This window comes from Malaclemys terrapin, chromosome 23 (assembly GCF_027887155.1).
Source record: "Malaclemys terrapin pileata isolate rMalTer1 chromosome 23, rMalTer1.hap1, whole genome shotgun sequence".
Lineage (NCBI taxonomy): Eukaryota > Metazoa > Chordata > Testudines > Emydidae > Malaclemys > Malaclemys terrapin.
The window spans coordinates 19815525-19836314 of record NC_071527.1 but is presented as its reverse complement, the minus strand read 5'-3'; the positions used below and the strand labels follow the sequence as shown (position 1 = coordinate 19836314).

Sequence of the window (20790 nt, the reverse complement as noted above, 5' to 3'; positions counted from 1 at the left end):
GTTAACTATAAGGCGAAATGTTACCAAAAAGGGCCATAGTTTTGGGACTTTGTGTCAGGAATCAGGAAACCCAGATAGTCTCCTGGCAACCTAACCAGCACAGCTGGCCTGTAGTGGCCTGTTTGATTGGCTGCCCTGCCTGATTGGTGGGAAGAGTCCACAGATCAGCTTACTCCCAGCAGCAGGAGCAGTGGTGGTTGTTCAAAGTCTTTGTTCCTGTCTGTTAGCTGCTTGTTCCAGGTAACCTGGCTCTGACCCTTGACTCTGTTTCCTGACCCTGGGCTCCTATTCCTGGCTACTGACTCCTGCTCTGATGGGGGGAGGGTTTTTATCAGCAAATAGTAAAATATTGTTTTCATTTCTGCCTGGCCCATTTCCCCTTCCCCCAAACCTCCTAACACAGTTATGTCTTGACATATTCAGCAAATGTCAACTACTAAACCTTCCAATTAAAGGGAAAACAGCTAGTAACTGGCTCAGATAAAGTTAATTACCCATATAATACCATATTGCTAGGCAGGTATAACTTCCTATGTTCCTCAGACACCTGGCTCGCTCTCTTTACACATCTCACCTGGAAACCTGAGTTTTCTCCCCCTCGTCTCTGTCATTGACATTGAGTGAGTGCATCAGGAGCCCAGATTAAATGCCCATTGAATAAATGGGATTCCCTCCCAAGTTGGTTCTAGTGGGTCTAAGATCAGGCCCTAAAGCTATTTTCCCCTACCCAGAGGGCCAAATTCTGCTCTCATGGAGACCAGTGTAAATTTGAAGCAACTCCACAATCTACAGGGTCAGAGCCTGGGCCTGTGTTGTTTGATTTTGACTTTGGGATCAGTAGTTTTGTGTTGTATATGATTGATTGCAGATTAATGACCCTTTAAACTTAATACTCCATTATCAGCTGCTGTGTGCAGCAGAAAATGTGGGTTATGGGTCAAATCCTCCCCTCAGTTACACATGTTTCCATCTTCCATGAATATCAACTAGACCAGTGATTTTCAACCTTCTTTCATTTGTGGACCCCTAAAAAATTTCATATGTCCTTGCAGACTCCTTTGGAAATCTTGGAGATAGTCTGAGGACCCCCAGGGTGTGTGGACCACAGGTTGAAAACCACTGAATGAGAGTCACTTACATTAAACGAGTAACAGAATCCCATAGAAACTAGAGCTAGATGAACAACAAGGAGTGTGGTGGCACCTTAAAGACTAACAGATTTATTTGGGCGTAAGCTTTTGTGGGTAAAAACCTCACTTCTTCAGATGCAAGATGAGAAGAGCTAGATGGAAAGGATCTAACAGGGCACGTAGGCCAGGGCAAGAAGCCTTAGCCACCCACTTTCATTAAAATTGGGCACCTAAATCCTTTAGGCTTGATTGAAAATGCTGTTCTGCCAGGAGCCGCTGCAGGACTGTTCCAGAGAAGGTCTTCTCCAGGGCCACCCTTTTCCAGGCCAGTTTTAAATGTCTCAATGTCAGATTGAATTTCACCATCTTTCCCTCTCCACTCTCAGCTTCAGCTTAAGTGGGGCAGCAGGAACACTTCCGGATGAGCTGGTATTTGTAGTTTCTCATGGTCTTGCTGCCTACTGCTTTGTTCTTTATTATCTGGCATTTGTTTTTAAATAAATTAAGGCTCTGACTCCTGCTCTGGAAGGAGCATCGGTGAGTTAATTGAGGCAGGGTCAGGGAAGCTCACTCAGAGTTTGCTGACACCTTCTGATACTCAGGCCTTTAATTGTCAGCAGGAAGGGTTGGAACTAGGGTGACCAGATCACCCAAGTCAAATATCGGGACGCGGGAGTGGGCGGGGCAAAAACAACAACAACAAACACCCTTCCTCCACAAGCGCTGGAGGGAGGCCCCAGAGACGCAGGGGGAGCGCGGGGCCGGGGTGAGTGAGAGTCCGGCCTGGCCCCGAGCAGGCAGGACTCAGTAGGGAGAGGAGGGGGGCGGCCCGCGGGGCCAGGTGGCGGCTGTTCTCCCCTCCGGGCAGCGGGACTCGGGAGCAGCCGCTGCTGTAGCTCCCACTGCTGCGGGGGGAGGAAGCGGCAGATGGCCAAGCTCGGCAGCTGCGGCTCTGGCGCCCGGGCCCGAACCCCCTGAGCCTGGGCCTGCTGCGGGGACCCAGCAGCGCACACGCTGCGCCCAGCCCCTGGCCAGTCGCATCTGGGCTGGCTGCCTAGCTGGTGCAATCCCGCGGCGGCCCCGGAGTGGGGGCAGCAGGCCCCAGCGCCCCCATCCCGCTCGGGTCCCACAGGGGAACGAACGGGCCTGGGCTGCTGATGCCTCCGTCCGAGGACTGCTGCGGGATAGCACCAGCAGGGCCGCCAGCCCAGACGCGACTGGCCAGGGGCTGGGGGGAGTTACGGATGTCCTCAAAACGTGGTTTAAAAGCTGCAAGTTAGAGAGAATCCACCATTTACACTAGTTTAACCTGCTAGTGACCTGAGCCCCATGCTGCAGAGGAGGGCGAACCCCCCAGGGTCTCCGCCAATCTGATTTGGGGGGAAATTCCTTCCTGGCCCCAAGTACGGTGATCAGTTTTCTAGGCTGCAGACAGCTCTACAGAAATCATTTCTCTGGGATTCTTGCTTCAGGGCATTACTTTAGTGATGATTTTAGCCTCTTTCAGGGTCTGGAATTGGGACAATAGAAGGTAGGGTAGGTATAGGTCATCTAATCCAGACAGGGCCAGCTCCAGGCACCAGCTTGCCAAGCAGCTCTGACTCCTGGGCGGCCACTCCGGAGAGGGGCGGCATGTCCAGCTATTCGGCGGCAATTTGGCGGACGGTCCCTCACTCCCGCTCGGAGCAAAGGACCTCCCGCCAAATTGCCGCCGCAGATCGCGGCTTTTTTTTTTTTTTTTTTTTTTTTTTTTGCGCCGCTTGGAGCGGCAAAAACCCTGGAGCCGGCCCTGAATCCAGACCCCTGCACTGAGGTGCAGGACTAAATATTATCTAGACCATACCTGACAGCAGTTTGTCTAACCTATTCTTAAAATCCTCCAAAGATGGAGATTCTACAATATCCCTTGGTAATTCGTTCCAGTGCTTAATTACTCTGACAGTTAAGAAGTTTTTCCTAATTTCTGACCTAAATCTCCCTTGCTGCAATTTAAGTCCATCGCTTCTTGTCTTGTTCTCAGTGGTTAAGTAGAACAATTTATCACCCCCTTTTTTTATAACAACCTTTTAGGTACATGAAGACTGTTGTTATGTCCCTCATCAGTCTTCTTGTCTCCAGACTAAACAAACCCAGCCGGTCAGGGGTGTTGTTAAGCCAATCTAAGTCTTTGTGGAGACACTACAAGATTGACAGAAGAATCTTCTCATTCCAGCTATGCTACTGGAGATCATCATCTCTTGGTGTCTCTGCTTTCGGAAACAGAGCTCAACACCTGAAGGAGATCAAGGGAGCAACCGTCTTTGGGTGACTGTTGTAGCAATAAGCAATAATGAGGGCTAAGGAAGAAGAAATGGGGACACCTCCCCCATATTTTTCTCCCCTCAGGATATGTTTAAAACACCTATGAGAATGTCCTGCACAAAAGATCCTAACACTGAGACATTAATGCAACATTATGGCCCAGAAGGTTTCCCTCCTGCAATAAAGGTGAACTTAGAACATTAGAGCTGAGACTTCTAAATACTCAGATGGTAGTAGATTCTTAGCTAAAGTGCCAACTGCAGCGTTCACTTTGTTTCTTTGTAGAGACAAAGAGATAGCAGTTCTTCCCTCATGGATTCTTTGGCAAGGAGGGACTCAGCTCTCTTACTGTCGCCACAAAAGAGAAAATCTTAGAAGTCTTTATAAAATCTTTAGTCCTCCCAGCACCCCACTAGAACGGCAGGAACACTTTCTTCTTCCCAGGGATATTTGATTCTCACTACAGCTAGAAGTCTGTGGGCAAGGCTAGATGGTTATTGCAGGAGCTGGTTGAATTATTTGCTGTGGAATAATGATCTTGCTCCTATTGAAATAAATGGCAATCCTCCCGCTGGCTTCAAAGGTACAGCATCAGGCTGAATGTGCATTGGAAATGTCGACCTTTTTTCTCTTTGCAAGCAATTTACAACTTGATCCAGACTTTCTTATTCATACTTCGCCAGGTAGTTCATGCAAATAATTTCCAGCCTCTGGGAAATTGTTCTTTGACTAATCACTATTCTTGATGTGTGTCTGGTCACCTGACTCATGGGGTATGTCTGACGTGTTGAAAACTGGGGATTAATGGATAACAAATAATGCACTTACAAAATCCATTTTTGGATGAATAATTGTAATGCACTGTCCCAGTGCATGTGATCGGGATTCCCTCCAGCAGACCCAGTGAGGATCAAACCAGCTGTGTATTCATAGCTAACAGAGTTATTCTTATAACCGAACTGCTAGGGGGTTGTGATTTTTGTAAGTCTCACTTACAGCCAGCAATCTTAACTCTGCCCCCTGGGCTGGCCAAGATTAATCAATCTCTAATGGTGACTCCACTGTACCCAGTGACGGAGTGAAGTTGATTATTATGGTGTGTATTAATATGCTGGATCTCACAGTAAGCAAGTGAATGCTAAGGGGTACCTGAGGTTTGTGCTGCACAGGACTGACTTTCAACCTTGGTCATGAACGCCCTGGGTTCAGTCCTTCCTGACATCCGTGGTATCTGTGTGGATGCAGCCACAGTTCATTAAATAATAATTTGCCCAAATATAATTAATATTTCAGAATTCATAAGCATTTCCCCAAATACCCAGCAAATGGCCAAATCCTCTCAAGCAATGAATGCCATAGTACAGTGGTTCTCCAACTTTTGTACTGATGACCCCTTTCAAATAGCAAGTATCTGAGTGTGACCTCCCTTATAAATTAAAAACACTTTGCATCCAGCATTTATAATGGTGTTAAAGCGGGGTTTAGGGTGGAGGCTAACTGCTCGCGACTCCCCATGTAATAACCTTGCAACCCCCTGAGGGGTCCCGACCCCCAGTTTGAGAACCCCTGCCATAGTATCACCAATAGCAGCCCTGAACTTGCCAATTTGATACATTAATCCTTTTATGTGTTATTTTGTGTCCGCTATCTTTGCCCATCTTGGAGCTGGCAAGTGGGGATGCTCCTTTAGTTGGTCTCCCTGGGAAATGCATCAACTTGCTCCAGTTTCATTTGCCCTGCAGGCTGCAGATGTGAAGAGGTAGTTCTCCATTTCAGTGTGGCTAGAGGAGGATCCGATTCAGGGATGATGCAGTCACTTAGCACCCCCCATCTGAGGAACTTAAAGCATTCTGCAAATGTGAACTAAATGAGCCCAATTCAGCCATGAGACAGGGGCATGTTGTTCTCTCTAGTTTAAAGATGGAGAATATGGGGGGTAAGGGAAGGACATGGGAGTTCTCAGAAGCTGTTACAATTATTAAAGAAACTGAATGTCCTCTACAGTAAAATACATAAGCCCAGATGTTTTCTATTTGATGTTTAAATGTATTTATTGACTTGTTTGAAATGAGTGTAATAAACTTCCAAAGGTGTCTTGCTGCAGCCATGAGTTCAGCAGAATCCATTCCAGGGTCCTAAGCGCTGCCAAAGGATTGCTCGAAGATGTATCTCTGTGCACTGCAATTCCTGCAGAGCTCATGAACTGAGGTGGCTCAGTTCTCAATTTCCAAGTTACACCTAAGTGCTCAAAGAAGGGGCAGTGGTGTTATGCCAGGTAACAGACGTAGAAAGAACTGTAATATGGGATATGGTACTCGGTATATGAGTAGTTTTGTCTCTTTACCTCTTAAAAAAATTGCTAATGTCACCCTTCGGCACCATGCTTCCTTGGTTTCAAGTTCCTTAGCTCTAGCAAATACCAGTTCAGGAAATTACATTCTGCCTCTCTAAATTACTCCTGCAGTTTCCATTGGTTACAATATTCACTTTTACTTCCTGTCCTAAACTGTTGTGTAGCGCTGCTGTGTGCTGTATCCTATAAGATAGTTGCTGTGTTTCATACCAGAGGTGGCCGCATATTTTCAGTGGTCGGTGAAGTGATCCGTAGCTATGGTTTGTATATTAGCTTGTAACCAACTTTGGGATCCTGCAGGGTGTTATATGAATGCAATATATTGATAGTGTTATCATTTTATTTTTGTATTTATTAGAACAGAACATTAACTATCTGCTAGCAGATCAGAGGAGGAAGTATGCTGGGTGGAAGATGGAGTGGAAAGTGAGTGTTTCTCTGAATTTCTTGTTGGGTCCAAAAAACACATAAGGAACAGAAATGGATGATGTGGTTTCTATTCTTGTTTTTGTTTCTTTTAAGTTTTATGTTACAGTCATTTATTCCTCTCTTGTGGACACATGGAGCCAACGGCGCTTGTAGCAACACAGAGAGCAGGAGCATGAATTAGCTGAATATATGAATATCAAATGTTTAGCCAAGCCTAGCACGTTTCCAACATTAGAAGAATATTGTGCTCACTGGACTGAATGCTCAGACAGTGGGTGACAATCTACTTCTGCCCTTTAATTTGCAACATGGCACAGACACGCCCTTGGGAGTTGCACACCTTAATATACACAAGTCAAGTGTATGCAACAGAGAAAATCTGGAACAAATTAAATTAAATGTGCACGTCTGGGCATTTAGATCAACTGTTTGTGGCTGGAATCCTTTCAGAGCACTGGCTGCCCTCCTCTATCATTTATTTTAAAAAAAGATTTGTAGGACTGTAATTCAGTCAGTGCCTAAACAGTCAGTTTGAGATATTTAGCAGTGAGGGCCTGCGTGACCATCAGCTTTGTTGCCTTTTAAACCAATTTAAAATACATTTAAATGTTTTTAATATATAACAGTTCCATAAATGCAACTGGCAGGCTTCCTACTCTCCAGACGTGAAGGGCTTAGTTATAAGTAAGGCTGGGTGTTGGTCAGGGTAAAAGTCAGAGCTTTTTCGTGGCAAAAAAGAAAGCTTAAAAAAAGGGGAAATGACTTGGTCTGTAATGTTTTTAATTATGATTAAGTTTATGATTAAGGGCTAAATGCTTGATATCAAAGCTTATTGGAGTATAAAGTTAATAAAATGGCACAAAAAAGAACCAAATGTGTAAAAATTAATGGGGGAGAGTTGCAAACCAGGTGACAGACTGACTTTTTATGAAAAAAAACTAAATGTCACAGGGCCAGATGAGGTCTCAATTGTGGAGTAACTCAATTGAAGCTAACACAACTCTGCCTTTATCCATGTACAATGGAGATCAGAATCTGCCCCCTGGAAATCTTGTCTTGTGAAAAACAGAAAGCCTTGGACCCTGATTCCTGTATCTGGATCTGCTGGAGCAGACCCCTGTACCAAGCCCCGAGGATCCAATTACAGAATCAGGGCCCAATAGGGTTGCCAGTTTTGGTTCGACGGATTGCTGGAGGTTTCGCCACATGGCATAATATTTAATTAAAGATTAATCTTTAATTCCTTGGAGGATTGGCAACCTTAGGACCCAAGTGAGGAGGTTTCATGACTGACTCCAAACCCTTTTGTAAAATGTTTGCTTCCAGGCAGATGCTGTGGTGAGGCTCTCGCTCTGCTGCAGCCACCTGACACCTGCCCTGTAGGTGGGGAGAAGGCTACAGCAGGCTAGTGAATCCTGCCACTGATGGGGCCAGATCTTGAAGTCTATATCTATGCACTAGGCAGTGCTGTATAGTGGCTAGAGCATTAGATTCCAACTCAGGAGACCGAGGTTCTGTTTCTGGCTCTGCTACTGTCTGGTTGAGTGACATGGGGTAAGTCACTTTCACCTCTGAGCCTCAGTTTCCCCATCTATACAATGGAGATAATGGTATTTTGTAAAGTGGCTTAAGATCTACTGATGAAAAGTGTTATATAAGAACAAGGTATTATTATTAGTCAAGCAAAGATCCTGTTGGTTTCACTGGGAGCGTTGCCTGAGTTAGGTGGTCAGGCTTTGGCCCTAAGGCAATTTGGTGCAAGAAGTCACTTTGGGTTAGAGTTAAGTGCTTTGTTCAGGATAAAGCGGCAGTCCTGCTGTAGCCACGCAGCCTCCAGCTGGAGGCCTTTGGGAATTGGTTTTGTTGTTTATTTCCAGACTTAAGCAGAAAGGCATGCTAAACGGTTTTTGTGACTCTCCAGCCATAAGCTGCAGGCATCTGACACCAAACTGAACAGAGACCTGGGGGAAATGGGTTTTCAGAGAGAATTCCTATAAAGGCAAAGACTGAGGCGTATGGTTCCCTTCCTTTCCAGCGAGTGCAAACTAAACAGGGAGCCTTCACCTCCTGAGGCTGCAGCCACATCCAGAGCGAAGCAGGCTGCAGCCTCCTGCGGAGATATAGGAAGAAGGGGACACACATCAGGGCCCAAATGGAGCTCTGGGTGATCGCTACTTCCCACCACCCAACACAGATGTAATGAGGTTAAGTGGTGTTCGTATAAAGAAATTAAAACTACTGATTATTCCTCAGGTTAGGCTTTTAGTGATTTACAGCTATAAATGCAACACAGACAGAACAGGGAAAGAAACATTAAAGACCAGCATTGAATAAGGATTAATATTAATGACAAATTATATTGCAAACAAGTACAAGTAAACTTTTACTACTATTTTTAATACTGCAGCACTAATATAATTTGAGATTAAATTATCCCAACACTATCATTTTTTAATACTATAGTGTCAGTACAACTTGAGATCAAAACAGCTCGAGCAACCCAGACTTCTTTACTCCCTTATCTTATTTTGCATGCAACCCGACTTTTTCTTTTAAAACCTTACCTGACCGAGAATATGTTACCTTCTAGTCGACCGCTCTTTGCATTGGCCAGGTGTAGATAGTTGGTGCAGTTCAGGTTTCCTCGGTTCAGGGGGTGCGGGTCAGACTGATCAAAGAGAATAACTTCTTAGAGCAAGACACACACCCACACCCACCTGAGGTTCTACACATTTAATCTCATCTGCCCACCGTGTTTTGAAGCAGGTCAACCAATCAGGTTAGGCCAAATTTAGCGTTGTCGCTTTGGCTGTATAATTCATGCTTACTTATTTTCTTGTAGCCAATTATTGTTTTAGTTTTATAAATTTATGCTCAAGGAGATGGCTATATAGAAATAAGCTCATTGTTTCGACTGTGGTTTTCCTTAGTTCTCTAGGTAACTTACCTCTAAATGGGCTATTGGCCTGATTGTGGGTAAGGTTATCTTGATGACCTATGCCTAAAGGCCTAGCCCATTAAACCCACATAGGAATCAGTTCTTTGGCTGCAGCGTCTCTGAACCACAAGTTTCAAAGGTGGTTTCAATAATCCGTACCCGGGGGCATGACCTATTATACCATATAGGAGTCAACATAAAATGTTGTCTGGTTGTAGGCGTGTTTGATCACAAGTTGCAGCTTAATTTTGCAAAGTTGTTTTGTTTTTTAAAGATTATTTTGCAAAGCTCACTCGATAAAGCTTCCGGAAGTTTTAGGCCTAACACTGGCAATACTGTTGTTCATCTCAAATTAATCACACCTCCCTGTGAAAGGAGCCGGTGCCCAGGGCTGCCCACATGCGGCTCGCGGGGAGGGAGCTTCCACCTTGTTTTGTTTGTATTGACAACAGTGCAAAGTGCCAGATAAAATTCTCTTCGGATAAAAATGAGGCCGAGTCCGGTTTCATAAACACAGTGACCCAACTTGAGCTTAACCTTAATGTGGCTTCCCATAACATGACATCACGCAGGGTCTGGGTTACCCTCCTATTCCAAAGGGCTGCTTCTGCCTGCAAAAATGCCTCCTCCCTTAGAGGATAATCTCCTCTTTCCTGTGTGATTTAGGAGGAGAGATGCAGGGGCCCCGGACCATCCTGTCTCCAAACAAAACAGCCACACTAACAAACCTCTCTTCCCTCCCTGCTCTGTTTCCTCTCAGCTGCTGCAGAACAAATGCTTTCTGCTTAGAGGGTGCTAGGATGTCCAGGAATTGTGCAACGTGCTATTAAATTGCTGGACCTTTTCAAATCACTCCCGGGGTAGTTACCTAATGGACGTCACAAGGGGCTGGGTCAGGAACCTAGCTGCATTTGAGTCACTCGTGTCCAGTCCAGTCTAGTCTCATGCTCATTCTCTAACAAGGTCATCTTGATCGGATCCTGTTCTGCTGAACTTAACTCTCCCCTGGAATTTTAGGCCTTGTCTACAATGGGAATTTGTCCTGATTCTAGCCATCAAAACCCAGCCACTGATGCAGCTGTAGAAGTGCTAACCCCAAAAGTAGGCAAGGCAATTTCTAATCACATCTTTCCTTGGGATTTTGTCCTGGAGTAACTACAGCAATGGGTGTCTGACTGCTGGAACCGAAGCAAATTTCCATTGCAGATAAGGTTACAGTTGGGCATAACATTCTTTGTCACTTCCCATCGTAAACTGCCATGCAGTGCCCTTGAACTCTGGCAAATAGTTGCTGTGTTCCACCCCAGAAGCAGCTGCATTTCAATGACAATGGGTGCTGTGATTCCCATACTTTTAAAACACTTTCAGATGGATGGTGATATAAAGGTTGGCTATTATCCTAAGGTGGTGAGGAGCATTTGTGACTTCCTGTTAGGGTTGGGAATCCCAGGGCCATTGGACTTTGGGAAGCTTTCATTTGAGCAGTTATCTGTAGAGAGTTGTAGTGGGGGGGTATCTCTTATAGGAGATTTCCAACATTCCTAGGATTCCAGGAGAGGAGTTTGGTGGTAGGTAATTGCAGTTTGCCATGAACAGGAACAATCACAGCTATGAGGCTTGAACAAAAATCTTGGCTTTAAGGTTGTTTGAAAATGCAAAAATCTATTAAAACAACTAACTTTGCTTTGAAAAATAAGAGAGTAATAAAAGGGATACAAACATCTATTATTTTTGGAAACATTTCTCCACCGGTTCTCTGCTGGGCACTAGAATGTGATCACTTCTGCAGTCCGCTCCGAGATCAGGTTACTGAGTGCCTCTCTTGACTGAGCGGGCTTTGCTGGTGTAGGCTGTGGGGAAAAACTACACAACATGCTAAAAACCTGCCCTGAGCCAGTGAAACCGGAATAACCCATCAGCCTAAAATGGTGCAATCTGTGGAACAGACTGTAATGTCCCTCTAGTCTTCTTGGCCTTGTCTACACTAAATGCTTTTGTTTCCTTTTTTTTTTTTTTTAAGCAGTGGTGCAAACGAGGATCTCAAGTGTACAGGGCCGGCCAGAACAGCAAAGCAAAAAAAAAACCAAAACCAAAACCTGCGGCACAGCCGGAGCCAGGGTGCAGGGGGACTCCCTGTGCTGCAGACGTGCCCCGGCTAGCGGGGGGGAGGGGGAGAAAGCGGGGGGAGAGAGAGAGAGAGAAGGGGGGTGGCCAGGGCTTCAGCGGGGCACTCGCCACGCGGTCCTGACCGCTGCGCCGCCTGCCGGGAGGGCTCCGCGCTGCTCCGGCGGGGAGGGAAGTACGCGGGCTGCCCTGCCAGGCTTGCTACAGACCTGGCACCGGCTGGGGCAGACGGAGCGCGCAGCCCGCTCCCAGCAGGGTGCTCCCCTCCTCCGCGTCGCTGCCCCCTACAGGGTGGCCGGAGCAGCGAACAAAACACAACAACAACAACAACAAAAAAGCGGCCGCGCCGCCCTAGGATTGGGCGGAATGCCACCCCGTAGAACCTGCCACCCCAAGCGGGAGCTTGCTCGGCTGGTGCCTGCAGCTGGCCCTGTAAGTGTGCTAGCTGAAAATGCTGGAGCCTTGTATGTACTACAGCTTGCACAAATGATGGGAAACTGGTGGAAGATTTTCAAATGCAGCCCTTTGGAAGAAGAGTGGCCTTGGGGTTCAGGAATGGGAGTCAGGAGACCTGGGTTCTTTCCTGGGTCTGTCATAGCCCTTACTTGGGTAAGTGACCTGAGCTGCTCATGCCTCAGTTTTGTCATCTGGGATTTTCAAGCGTCAGGTTCCTTTTGAAAATCCCAACTTCCATCTGCGAAGTGGGGATAATACTTCCCTGCCTCACAGAGGGGCTTGTGAGGGTTGTCTAAGAGACTCTGACAAACGGGGTAGAGAAATGCAAGGTCTATTATATTAGTTTGTATTATAAAAGCCGGAGCACTGAGTTCTTAAATATCTTTGCACCTTCCTATGAAGGAACTGGCCCTGGCCACTGTGTGTCTAGACATGGAGTTACTCTGCGATTGCTAGTGCTGAATAATTCCATTTGTGGGTCAGAGTAAAGAGTGCCTTATTCTGGTAGAGCTGAAACTGGGTTAGGGTTAGGGTTAGGGTCAAGCTAAACAGGAATACGGCGCTCTTATTCTGGAATAAGAGAGTCCATGTATGGAGTTATTCAGGAATAGCTATTGTGCTTTAAACAAACCTGAATTAACTTTCAAGCGTAGACAAACACCCAGAGGTCTAGCTGGACACTTGGTGTGAGCCAGTCTAATTCCTATGGTCCTGTTCTTTGTACAGAAAATCCTTTGTGGACACAGACGGGAGGGACCTCAAACACACTCCTGACCCTTATATACTCTTCAGGTCTATGTCCAAGGTGTGGCTCTGTTGTAATGAGACATTGACAGGTCATCTAAAACCAGTTATGCTGGGTGGTTTTTGCTGATTGCAGTGGAATTTACAAGACATGCTCCCACCCCACTCCCCCCACCTCTTCATGTAATTAAAGCTACCAAGGGTCCCACATTAGGATTCCAAGAAGCTGCAATGCTTTCTCCAGAGCAGACCATACTCTGCACATACAACTACTTTCACATGGTAAATAAGCACCCTGACTTTCACAATAAGCCAAAAATCAAGCTAATCCCATTTCAAAACAAGGTTGAAACAAGCCAATCCCTAAGAACCCCAACCCTCTGTGACTAGATTCCCTGCCCCCCCAGCGTGCAGTCTGGGACTGTGGTAGGCCTGCTGTTTGCCCCTGCTTGCCAGGAGCCTATCCCCCCACAAAAAAAGAAGCTACAAGACCAACAAGCTACAAGCCAAAAACTAGCCAACAAGCAACTCACAAGCCAATTAAGCCAAAAACAAGTCCAGTTTCTGTGGGGTTTTTTTTTTTTTTTTTCCCCACTGGTTTGGCATGTCTGCTACACTGTTCTTCCTGCTGCTGCTTGGTTTGTGGATTTCCTCCCTTCTCTTTAGAGAGCAAGTTGACTCCAGATCCTGGCTCATCTCCATCGTTATGGACTGGAGAGAATTTGCAATGCGCACACCTTTCTGATATTTTTTTTATTGTTTTTCGGTATGTAAAGCAGAAATGTTAGCAGGGTAAAAAATGGTTTCTGAAGAAAGGCCATTTAGGATGCACCAGATTAAAAAAATTATTTAGAAACAAGACAACACCCTAAGATGTACTAGAAGAAAGCAGCAGGCTTCCAGGTGTATCTCCAACATGTAAATACTCAGTAAAACTGGCTTCTCTTTCATGTGTTTGGGCAGACCATTTATAATTGGAGGATTCTGTGTTTGTACTTTTGGTTAAATTCACCCCAAGCTGTTCCTGTTTTTTTAAAACTGTTTATGAAAGACAGTGTAACCCACACACCTTCTGGGTGTGGTGTTCTGTCCCATCTTGTGGCATTGAGACCACTTAGAGAGGGAGAGAAAATTAGTCGGCTCTACAGCCTTAGTTAACAGCCAGTTGGCTTTTAGCTCATGTGGTAGAGGCTCATGCACTAAGCTCCGGAGGTCCCAGGTTCGATCCCGCCCAACAATGACCAGGATCTGTCGGTGTTACAGCAGCACGTACAGCACTTTTAAGAAAAGAACATTTGCAGAACAAGCATGTCTAGAATGTCACTCAGCATGTACCCTGACTCTTCTCCTATCAGAAGAGCTGAGTCTTGTTAAAGGGGATCACCCATGCATTGTCCAGAGCTGGAGATCTGCCAGCGTCCTTGGCATAAAAATCCCCCTTTGATTTGCAATAAAGTATTTAATTTAATTTTCAGCCTTGATGTCACCAGTGTCCCAATAATTGTTTCATTCTGATTATCCCAGCTCTTCCAACTTGGCCCTGCCGCCAACTGCTTCATGGTGGCCTGACTGAGCTTTGGAAAGAGAGACAGAGTCCCTGAGATTCAGCCCAGCCAAGAAAGGACTTTGTCATCTGGGCCTGCTTGCCTTTCCTCAGCTTCTAATGCATTGTGTCCTTGGCCCTCTTCCTAATATCTCCCCAAGGGACCCTAAGACTGGAACAGGCCTGGATGTAGTGTTGCCTAGAATATGTGTCTTGCTTATCTGATGCCCAACAGTGCAGAATGTGCACCTGTAGTTGTAGGGTCTCTTAATTAGCTTTTGGTTGGCCATGGTGTTTCCTGCAGTATTCTCCGCCGTGATTTTGGCCTTTTGGAGTCTGCATCAGAGAGAGACTCTAGGGCAAGGATTCTCAAAATGGAGGTTGGGACCCCTCGGGGTTGAAAGGTTATTATAGGGGGGGTCAATTATCAGGGGGTAGCCGTGTTAGTCTGTATCTACAAAAACAACAAGGAGTCTGGTGGCACCTTAAAGACTAACAGATGGGGGGTGGCAAGCTGTCAGCCTCCACCCCAAACCCTGCTTTGCCTCCAGCATTTCTAATGGTGTTAAATATATTTAACACCTTTTTTAAGGTGTAAGGGGGATTGCACTCTGAGGCTTGCTATATGAAAGGGTCAATAGTCCAAAAGTTTGAGAACCACTGCTTTAGGGGTCTGAAGACGTTTCTTTTATTTTTATTTTGCTATAGGGCTCGATCCTTCTTCCATTGAAGACAATGGGAATATTGCCTTAGTCTTCTCATTCATCCATCCTTGCCTTTGTCAGCAGGGGAGCCATCCTCCCTGTTACTGATTGTCTGGGTCCATTTTGCCTCTGTTGCTATCTCTCCCGTTTTTGTGTCAGGGTCTCTCTGTGGATCTCCTTGCCTACTTGGCATAATGCAGCCCGGCTCCCCCAGGCCCCACGACCTAGCCAACAGGGGGGAAGTTGAGGCTGTACGTGGGAGAACGTTGTTCCCTAGGGAAACGGGTGATGGGGGGTGGGATAACATGGAAGTCACTGGGATTTTCTTCAGTGGGGGCATGTGAACACGAATGGGAGTTGCAGACTCCATGAAGTGGGGTTTGAATTAATTCGTGATGAACGTTGCTATGATTTGTTAACACCAGCATTGTGCTCGGTGGGGTGCTGTACACAGAAAATGAGATGATCCTGGCGAGAGGCAGCATGGTCTGGCCAGACCAAGGACATAGGAGATCTGGATTCTTTCCCTGGCTTTGCCATTTTCCTGGCGAGTTACCTTAGGGGAGTCCCTTTCCCGCTCTGCCTCTTTGCTTGTTGGGGTTCTCCCATCAGCATAGGTAACCCACCTCCCCAAGAAGCAGTAGCTAGGGTGACAGAACTGAATGGTCGCTCCACAGGGATTTAGGTCGGCTTATCTACACTGCTCAGGGCGGTGGATTTTTCACACCGCTGACAGAAATTTCTTTTTAGTTAAACCGACTGAATTTTCTTGGGTAGACCAGGCCTAAGAGTCCCCCGGAGAAGGCACTCATGTAGTCACAGTGTTCTTTCTCTCTGTGTTTTAAACAAATCACTGTCAGATCTCCTGAAATTAAGTGAGGTCTGCCCCATGGGAGCTTCCTGCTGAGAGGTGCAAAGGGAAGAGATCACCTGTGAGTCTTCCCTGCCCCAGGAAGTGCATTTCCCCTCCACCTGTTAAATCTGTCACCACAGGGGTCATGTGTTTCCTCGCCCCTTAGGCAGTTTCTCTCACTGCACTTGGTAAGAGCCAGGCTGCTGGGTGGGATTATAGCATAAAGGTGAGTGTGAGGGCCAGATCCCCGCAAACAGCCTGGCTGGGAACTTGAACACTGGGGGGGAGCTGTCCCAGGTCAGGCTCTGTGCTCTGCCGCTGGGGCAGAGACCACCTCAGGGCATGTCTTCACTTGCCATTTAAAGTGGAAGAAGTCCCTTTTTTGTGCAAAAACTGTGGGAGCGTTTATACTTGCCAATGACTTTTTGTGGTGAAACTTAGAAGTTTCACCGCAAAAAGAAACCCCCCTCCATGAGAGGTGTACAGCTCTTACTGGTGATGCTTTTGCGGTGATGTGCACGTGTCACGTTCTTCCTGTTTACAGAGCTTTTAGCCTCTGCAGGATATCCCACAGTGCCTAGGTGACCACTCTGGTCACCAGCTCTGCTGCTTTGTCACCAAGTAAACAGACATCCACCCCTCCCCCTGTAAAACCCCGGGAAATTTGAAATTCCCCTTCCAGTTTTCTTGGCAAATGCTCACTTCTCATCTGGCCAGATGACAACGCCTGCTCCATGGAGTAAACGTTCCCCTGCCTGGAGCAATGCTGAGCTACTGGCGCTGACCAGTGTTTGGGGAGAGGAGTTGGACCCAGGATGCCCCACGATCACCCTGCCTTCCTCCAAGGCCTATCATCAAAATGGAGAGAGCTGCACTGTGGGATAGCTCAGGCTGCTTCTCTCATCAGGGATGGAAGTGCTGCACATGTAAACACTCTTGCCTGTGGAAGTAAGCGAGTACCCAAACCAGCGCTTTTCGTTCACCAGTTCACTATCGCTGTTGAAACTGACAACGCAAAAACTCTGCAAGTGTAGACATAGACAGTCTCTAAAGCAGTTGGTTCCTCTGGTGGAATCTCTACAGAGGACAGTCTGATTTTGGAGGGATCAGAGTCCAGCACTCGAATGAAATTAATTATGCATCCGAAGAAGTGGTCTGTAGTCCACGAAAGCTTATGCTCTAATAAATTTGTTAGTCTCTAAGGTGCCACAAGTACTCCTGTTCTTCTTTTTGCGGATACAGACTAACACGGCTGCTACTCTGAAAAATGAAATTAAGGTTACCATGAGATGAGGCCTTGGGGGTGGGAGTGGAGAGAACTCCCCCCACATTAATTTCTGTTAGCTGTGTCCATCCATACAGTGAGCAAAAACACAGCGCCAAGAGTGCAGATCTGAGCAACTTGTCCCTTCTAGTGCCAGACCAGTGCCTCCAGAAGTGGAGGTGCTGGGAAAATGACTTTGCAGCCTAGATCAAGCTAGTAAAAGACTCAGATTACAGTTCCTGGGTGGATCAAGTCTCCTGCTTGGCAGATGTGTGTGGCTTGGTAAGGCCCGCCTAGGGGAGGGCACAAAGAAGGATGGGCTCTTTTCAGAGAGCTCTTGCAAAGTTGCCTCTCAGGAGTCAGTGTTTCAGAGGTGCCTGTGACAGACTTTGGAGGTATAGCATTTGTCTTAAACTTTTCTATTGGCACGGGCCTCCTTCTTGCTTGGAGGAGCCTCTCTCTGACTTCCAGGGATGAGGTCGTCCATCTCCTTGCTGAATAGCAGCTCTGTGCTGGGGAGACCAATGCTGTGCTGGGGAGACCAATGCTAACTGTCAGATCTGGATGCAGTGGCTGTGCTTTCAGGTAAGGACGTTATTCTTTGGAGTAAAACACTGTAGTGACTACGTTTAAAAAAAAAAAATCGGCTTTTTGAATTTCTGACAACATAAGTTTGTATTGCGGTGGGCTGTGTTCAAACAGCTGGACTGGAGCATGTGTGAGGAGAATACTAGTTCTGTACTAGCTCCATTGTTCAGGTTTGATCTGTATTGATTGTGATGATTAGTTGGAGCAGAATTTCAGCTATTCGTCGTTGCTCATTTCCATAGTACATTGTGCACCAATTGCCTTCCCAGACCTGAAGGAGAGAGGCAGCACCTTCCAGTGTTACTGAACATTAAGAATGACAAGCCAGGACGTGTAGGCATTTCTATTTTCTGTTAAAAGAATGATTCTGAACTTGCTGTGAACCTGTCCGAGAGTAAAGCAGGAAGTGTGTCTAGGGATAGAAGTGAGGTTCTTACCCACGAAAGCTTATGCTCTCTCTACTTCTGTTAGTCTCAAAGGTGCCACAGGACCCTCTGTTGCTTTTGTCTAGTGATAGCAGCTCAGGTGAGGAATTCCTATGTGATGCAAGGAAGTGAGGCACACTGTGCACGTTAACAGGAAGAGCTCCCAGTGGCATCCCACAGGACCGTGGGTATGGAGTGAGAATTTCTCTTCCGCAGCATTGCCTGCAAGGTCAGTTACTAGCAATGGTTGATGAAAGGGGGAGAACCGCATAACGAGTTCTAGATGATGTGGTGGGGGAAGAGGGTCTGGGGATAAACAATGGCTGGCTGCAGCTGTTTTTACCAAATAAGTGACCGCCGGTGAACACCAAGCTTTGCAAGGCTCTGTCTGGAAAGGGAATGGCCATGCACTCAACAACAGAAACCAGCATCTCCTTTGTGCATCATGGCACTGGCCTGATTGTCCATTTTCTTGCTGCTGGGTTCCTTTTGTTTAGTCTGTTTTGTATAATGGTGGTTTGTGGTGATCTCCGCCCTTGATGCCGCCTTCCAAGGTCGGTTTCCTAATTGCAAAGCTGCGCCTGAGATGTCAGGGAAGCTCCTAGGAACATAAGCAATTATTTGTCAGCACCTGGACCCCACCCTGGTCACTGGTTTGCCCAGGTTTAGCCTGTAACTTCTTTACGTTTCAGGGGGAGTTGGCAATGCTCTCTGAAACTTTCCATGTTCTCTAGCTGGGTGTTTGTCTAAAGCCATGTTTAAGACCCTGTCATTTAGGCGAATGCTGATGAACTGGTTTTCCAGTCTTGGATACTACACATACAGACTGTCCCTCTTTTCTACTTACTCAGCTGGGTAAAGAGAAACTGGGGCTTTGCTCACTTGGAGAGATGTTCTCAGTGAAGGGGAAGTGGAGACAAACAGATACAATTTCAGTGCCTCTGGAAAGACCCTTTGCAATAACCCAGGGAACCATGAACGCATGCAGTGTGCATAGCAAAGTTTATTGGGCCTGTCAAATAGTTGCTGAAGAGACAAGCAGAGCAAGGTAATATCTTTTATTGGAGACCAGCTTTCTCACCTACACAAGTTGGTCCTATAAAAGGTATTATCTCACCCAGCTTGTCTCTCCAATAGCCTGGGACCAGAGTAGTCAATAGGCGGACCGCAGGCCAAATCCGGACTACCAGACACTTTTGAACAGACCCTGAAATATTTTTATTTGCTTATTATTATTGATTAATATTATTTTTATTATTATTTTCTCTAGAGTCTGGACCTTGTCAAAAAGTAGACAACCCCTGTCTGGGACCAACAGTGCTACAAGAGCACTGCTTATAAATGGTTGCTGAAGTCTTAATCCTCTGAACAAAATATGATTGGTCTCCATTATCTGGTGGAAATTCAAGACAACATTATCTCAATATGCTTTTTGTCTCTCAGGCTTGAAAAAGACTGAAACTGGATGCCACATGGATTAACATACATGTGTGGTGGTATTATTTTCAGTATCCTTCTGATATAATTAATCTGCGCTGGGTATATGAGTTGGTGTGTTCAGTGAATACTGCTTAGAGGCCAGTATATATCTATTTGTCTCGCACTCATAATAGTATCTAAGCACCTATGTTGTTCCTTATGGGGAAAAAATAAGGATAGATTGAAACCATTTCACAGCAAAATGTCGATTGAATCAAATGCATGTGAAACCTGCTTCCCGTGCAAACAGCTGGTTGATGTATAAAGTGCTATGTGCATGGCTGACACCCTTTTATCCCCCTGCCCCAGGGCACTGGTGCCAGGAGACTGACCCTCTGCAGAGAAGGATATTGTTATTTCTTCTGCTAAAGTTTCCCCCTTTGTTTTGGCTGGTTTACGGTTTTGCAAATGGCTGAGGAGGGAGATGCTTACAGGCCCGGCCTTGCTGGTGTGTGAAGTAACATGTGTGAGCTCCTAGGGAATGGAATTGGTTAGGGGACTCCTCCTCCTCCCCCCCCCCCCCGTGCTCCCCCAGGGAGCTCTCTAGCTGTCTGTTACCCCCCAGTGGTTTTCTCTGTCTAGCCCTAATCTTTCTTCCTCTTCTTCCTATCTTTCCTTCCTCTTGCTGATCAAACCTTCAGTTGTCTTAAGATTTCCCCTGCCCTTGAAGATCATAATGGGCTCTCAGCCCCAACTGAGTTGTGATTGGACCAGATGCTTCCCTGGAACATCTGCATGGTGGTGTGTAAGGTCTGCATACACCTCAGCTTCTGGGTGCCGGCTCTGAAGGGAGAAGCATGGGCTTGTGGTTACAGCATTGCACGGGCTTGTGGTTATAGCATTGCACAGGCTTGTGGTTATGCCATTTGTGACTTTCCCACAGGCCACACCACTGCTCCTTGCCTCAGTTTCCCCATCTGTAAAAATGGGGATGATGATACTCCCCTACCTCTCTGGGGTGTGGTAAGTTACATTCACCAATGTTTGTGCTGCACCAAGACTCTCTGGGAGTCGGAGCCATGTGTACAAGGGCGTGTCTTCACTAGCAACGTTAAAGTGCTGCTGTGGTAGCACTTTAATGTGGCTGTTTAGCCGGGGCACCGGCGCGGAGAGAGAAAAAACACCTCCACGAGGGGAGCAGCTCCCAGTGCTGGGAGCACGGCTCCCAGCGCGGTAGCACTGTCTACGCTGCCACCTTACAGTGCTGAAATTTGCAGCACTCGGGGTTTCACACCCCTGAGCGAGAAAGTTGCAGCGCTGTAAAGTGGCAGTCTAGACAAGACCTAAGTGGACAGATCAAGAAACTGTCTTTAGCTGAGCTTTTGAATCTGGCTGCTTCTGTGTTGTGTTTGTGCTTTCAAATTCCAGGCCAGTCCATTCTGCATGTTTGCACAATTAGCAGAGTGTGTGGGGAGAGGCGGGTGGGGCACAGGTGATAACCAGGTTGGACTGGCTATAG

General features: G+C 46.6%; 1 protein-coding gene across 3 annotated transcripts in view; it reads left to right on the top strand.

Annotated features, from left to right (window-relative positions):
• The first annotated feature begins 6146 nt into the window (after positions 1-6146).
• The window catches only part of LPAR2 (lysophosphatidic acid receptor 2), a 31732-nt gene continuing 17088 nt past the window's right edge, over positions 6147-20790 (top strand). For 2 of the 3 annotated variants that reach the window (XM_054013197.1, XM_054013198.1), the window contains exon 1: positions 17208-17424. The gene's annotated coding sequence lies outside the window, so the exon portion shown is untranslated. Of the gene's footprint in view, positions 6211-17207; positions 17425-20790 lie in introns of those variants that run through there. The other variant, XM_054013200.1, reaches the window with a different exon arrangement.